This window comes from Acomys minous (assembly GCF_964271855.1).
Source record: "Acomys minous genome assembly, chromosome: 19".
Lineage (NCBI taxonomy): Eukaryota > Metazoa > Chordata > Mammalia > Rodentia > Muridae > Acomys > Acomys minous.
Window position 1 is genome coordinate 26106479 of NC_140499.1, and position 6000 is coordinate 26112478.

Genomic DNA, 6000 nt, shown 5'->3' on the forward strand with positions numbered 1-6000 from the left:
AGGGTTTACCTGGAGGAAAAGGGTAAATGGAATAATTAAATTTTAATCCTGAAAGTAAAAAAAAAAATTTAAAAAGCAAGCCAGAGCAAAGTAATTGACATACATACTAAAACAAATAATTTTCAATGTTTGATAAGACTTTATTCTCCTTTCTTCATGCACAGTATTCTGTCCTCTTTTTGTACTCAGACAAACCTTAAAAAATTATTCAGAGACAGGATCAAACAGAGACAAGTGGAATTCCACACCACAGAAATCTGGTGCAGTGAGCTTGCTTTAGTGTGTTTCTTTGAAATATTTGCGTTTAGTGATGCTGATATTTTAATAGAGTAATTTACACATACGTTTATTCATAGCAACAAGTAATATTCTGAACTGAAGTTCTTTCTAAAGAAATATATTTATGTAATTTAGTTTGTAGTTAAAAGTAATGAGAACAGATTTCATTTGTCCATTTTCATTTTCTAAATAATCTGTAACTTCAATTCATACTTATGTAAACACATGCATGAACCCAGAAAATGTACTGTAGATTCATTGCTTTAGTACTCAGAAGACAGGGTGTGATGAATCAAATTTGTGTGTGTCCTTAACTAAATGTAAACATGATTTACATGATTGACTACTGCTTATGATTTCTTTGTAGATATTTTGTCTTTAACATAGTGTGAAATTAATTTTCTATTGAAGACTTGATTTACATCTCCATAATTTTCTTCCCTGAATGAAGAAACAACATAATCCAGGGTATGTGAAGGATCTCATAGATAACAAAATATAATGGTAATATTCAAAGACAAATGTTGCCAAATAAATATCATGTTGTAATATTAGTAAATGAGTAAACAAATATTTATGGTTTAATATTTGTTATTACTTTAGGTAAGTAGTTGACTAATTTTAAGGATTTAAAGTGATTTTATGCTACAAAATAATTATTAAATATTTTTAAAAATGTGATAAAAATTTAGATATTTTCCCATAGTGATGTATTTTTTAATATTGTAGTAAATCAATGTATTTCAATTGCTGTGGTATAGATATGCATTGAATAGCCATTAAGGTCTTTGTTTTGAAATATAATCTACATTGTGATATATGAAAAGCAAGAAAACTAATCACAATATCGTATAGTATAGAGAGGGGGACCTATAAACAATGATTCAGATCTCATAACGTTTCTAGGATGACACTCCCATGAATCAATAATTGAATATTGAGGGATTTATAAGAATCAGAAGGTAGAGGCAAGGGCCATTCATATGATATTGTCTGTTTCTTGGAACTGATGCATAAGTCTCATCTAAAATTAAGATTAAGCATATTCTATCCAGAAACAGTTAACAATGAACACAATCAGTATAAGAGTGTTTAGTTGTACTACTAGTCAGTATTGTTTGTCACCAAATTATAGTCATAAATATAAATATGATTATTTTATTAAATGAAACTCTACCCCCTTTACTCATCTTCAAAAAATATATAACTTAATTTCTTTTCCTTGGGACTCCTGAATGAAGCCAGTAAATTTACTTCTATTTGTAGAACACCCACCCACCCACCCTTTTTTTGCTACATAGCCCTTGACTTGAATCATTAAAAACAAATAGTGTATAAAAGACTTTGATATTATGGTGGCAAGGGTATCCTTATAGATATGGCTTCAAATGTGGCAAATAAGCCACTGGGAAAAACATCCTCATTTCTACCACAGACAGAATTCTGCCTAAAAAGGGGCAAGTTTAGATGCAGGCAGAGTCAACTGCCAAAATCTGCCAAGAAAGCATAAGGTAGTCCTCAACAGTTCCTGCCTCACAAATATGTCTGTCAGATATATTGGGCCAGAAGGCTGAAGATGATGCTCCAATGTTATCGAAAGACTTGGGTGACTATTTAGGAAGCAAACTGTCTCTATCATCTTTTCGTTTGGAAAGCTACTAATCTGCACTCCTGGCATACTCAGGTAATCAAGTTTATTCCTTCTCAAGTCTCTGATGGAGTTGAAGACCAGGTAGCTTAGTTTTACAATGAAGCTTAGTTGTTTAGGGGTTAAGATGTTTTTAGGTCTAGATAGATGTTTTAAGTTGATAATGATAATATGTTATGGCGATTGATTTACATTCAGAATTTTAGCTGCACCAAGATAGGAGAGATGTTTTCCTCAAGGCTGTCAAATACAAATAGCGAAAACACTAAGAATGTAACATTTTTATAATTCCTGATTGTGTCATAAGTTTTCTTGCTATAGGTAGTTTATTGTATATATGTATAATAACATAATTGTATATGTAAAAAATAAAGAAATATTTAATAAAAAATAAAACCATGAAAAGTTTAGAAAGAAAGAAAGAAAGAGAGAGAGAGAGAGAGAAAGAGAGAAAGAGGAGACACTCCCTGGCTCAACCGTTTGTAAATTGTATGGGTCTTTATTAATTCATTTGTAGGTGACCTGGTTTTCAATGATTTCTTTAGTACATTTTGCCCATTTCATCCCTCTATGTTCCTAATAACTTATCTCACCTAGGCGGTCCATGTTTTCATTGCTTCTGGAAACATTCTTAGAATGAAGCATTCCTCGTGAATTAGACATACCTTTTATTCTTGGGGGACTTCTGTGTTTAAATGAATACTCACACACTTCATTACAGTATCTCTGAAATACATGCAAACCCTGAGGCATACCAAATTACTGAATTAAGGTGACATAATTCTTAGAAAGAGAGTTCATTGCTTCATTCCTAAAATATACCCAATGTCTCCAAGGTTCTGACTAATTTATGCTGCTGGGGGAACTGCCCCAATTTACTTTGAGTTTCAATAAGCTACCTACAGCCGCCTCTAGCTACAGCACTGATTTGGGACATCAGTATCAACCAAATTAATGTTATCACATTTCATTATATGTAATTGATCCCTACTCCATAAAAGTGAGAAGATCAGGCCTCAGTCTCACATATTACACTGGCTGCTAATGTAGAGCCACAGTGCTTCCAAATGGGGGATTAATAAATTCTTTGGACTTTGTTCTAAAATGGCAGTTTCTTGTACATATAAGCAGCAGCAGGTGTGCAGTCAGGATAGTTTCTTTGTCTCACTTAATGGTCCTAGAAGTCACAGATGTGATGAAGATAATTAATAATTAACCTGGAAGAAATTCTCAGATGCTATCATTGAATCAAAACATTTTGTGTGGCCATTTAATGACAGAACTGAATACTTATCATTCAAATGAAACCTAATATAATGTACCCCTTTCATTCGGGGACTCTCTCAAGAAACCAAAAAGGACTATAAATAAAGTAGCAAACTCAGGCACAAATTTGGTTAACTTTCTGAGACAATCTTCCATTTCAGCATTAAAAATTATTAACATGATTCAGTGTCTAAGATTGTTATTTTCTAAGGCCCATTCATATGGTCACTTATTTTGTTTGTTTGTCCTGTGCTACCCATAAATTGGAAGCTACTATTCACATTTTATAATGTTTTTAAGTATTTAAAAATTATGTTTTCTCTCTAAGATATTAAATTTCAATTGTTATCTCAAATCACGAATGAACATTCTGCTAATTTTCTGTGATTTTTGACTTATACAATTTGAAATTTCTGATATATTTTTAATTTTGTGTGAAAGTACTAATATTTTTCCAAAAATACAAATACCACATGGTATAGTATTTTCAAAGTCACTAAAAATCATCTCCTTGTTTCCAATGGTGGCTTAAACCTGGGTCTGAACATTCAGGCAAGAATGTAAAATGAAAAATAATATTCCATTGTTTCAAAGATCCAGTCATTTCCCTAAGACTGTCTGGGAGAAATCAAGCCCTTGGCATATGAACATCCTGAGCAGAGACTTCAAGCATGAGTCAAAAATCAGAGAGATTACAAAAGAGGGAAAAAATAATCTACGTTATAGCTTAGGATCAAGTCAGAGAACTTTATATCTTTTAAAGAACTGAGCATAATGGCACCCACAACTATGTCAAGCACCTCAAGCAGAAATGGATACAAAGTTAGTACATAGAAACTGTGTTAGTATTTTATGACTGGTCTGTTGAGAAACCAGGAAAAAAACCCTGTGATTTTAGTGACTAGAGAAATGGCTCCATGGACAAAACATTTCCATGTAAGAAGTGTTTATGTCAGCTGTAGCTCTGATTCTCAATACCCACTAATAGCCAAGTATGCTTGGGAGATTGAAATAAGAAGGGAGGGAGCTGGTACAGGATCATTGTAGCAAGTCAAAATAGCTGCCTTGGTCATGTTAATGAAATCTGAGTCCACCTTATAGACAATTTCTTCAATGAAAAAGAGAGACCAAAGCTATCAGTGGTCTATGTTGTACTCAGGTCAGTCTTGATGATGGGAACCTGCTGCTTTCCACTCTTCCCTTACCTTGTGACAGTAAGATGTACTCTCTTCACACTGGGGTATCATTGAATGGTTTATTTTATACCATGATGTCTGTTGCGTAACATCTACTCCAAAACAGTTCTTATCCTCCTATAAAAATGGCTAACTTGTCTGCATGTGATAGTTTTATCATGATTGGTGGATGTAGCAGCTACTTATCCATGTTTGTAGATTACATATAACTTATTGGCATGGGTATGGCAAAACTAACACATAAAACTAAGATGACACAGGTTAATGACAAAATTTTCCTTTTATGGTCACATGCTGCCCTAAGTGACTAGTATGGCATCTATTCTAGATTTCTATAAAAGGCTTTTAGTTCTATGACACTCAAGTGTGTCCATGCCTTTTGCTCTAAAACTAGTCCTACTTCAATTATGTATTTCTTCATAAAGCCCTTACCCCCCATCAAGCATATAAACTGGGAACAAGGCTTCAATCAATCAATAAAAATGAAAGGAACATGCTAATTACTGAGAGTTTTATTACTAATCTCATGGTAATCCATGTTCATCAATACTTATAATACTTAATATGCATTCAGTAAAGTTAACTAAACAATTAAATCAAGTAATGTAACATAACCTAAGAGCTACTGTCTTTTGCTATCTTTCTAAATGTATAAATACAGGTAGCTCCTAAATCATGAATATCTATGCTCTCTTGATCTTCCTGAAACCTATTGAATCATTTTGTTAAAAATGTAGATTTACATTCCATAACTTTAAATATTAATTTGCACTCTACTTGTGAGTATTTTGTACATAAAATTTGTATTTATAATTGATGCTTATTTACCTCAATAATATAACTTTAAATCTAATTAAAATGTAATTAAATAGAAAGCACTCTTTTGTTTGTTTGTTTGTTCATTGGCAAACAAACTATATTTCTTTTAGATATACTTGTTATAGATGATTGGTTAAAATGTTATCTATATGTTATAATTTTTAAAAAATACTTCTATAGTGTTTTACATATTGGTTATACTAATTAACATTTCTTTTTCATCTGGAACCCTCATTGATGCTGGTTATTACGATTAAGTTTTAAATAATAGCTACTCTAAAATGTATGAAATACTATTTTACTGTAGTTTAAATTTGCCTTTCCTTTGCTTATGCAAGATTTTGAATTTGAAGCCATCCTGGGCTATGCAATGAGACTCTGTTTTGTTTTTTTTTTAATCATTTTCATTTTTAAAGTTTTAATTTATTATAATTTATTCAGATTACATCCTGATTGTTATCCCTTCGCTTATATTTTCCTATTCCCATCCTCCCTCTCTCTTTGCCCTATTCCATTTCCATAGATCTCTGATGAAAGGGACCCTCTTCCCCCACCACATGACCACAGCCTATCAGGTCTCATCTGGATATCCTGCTTCCCCTTATTCATTGCTCCCTTGAGGCCTCCCCACCAAGGGCAAGTGATCAAATCAGGGATACCAGATTTCATGTCAGAGGCAATGTCTGCTCTTTCCACAACTGTGGAGAATGAGCTGTCCATGGGATAGATCTGAACAGGTATGCAGACTCCCTTGGGTCTAGATTCTCAACTTCATATGAAAAAACAAACAAC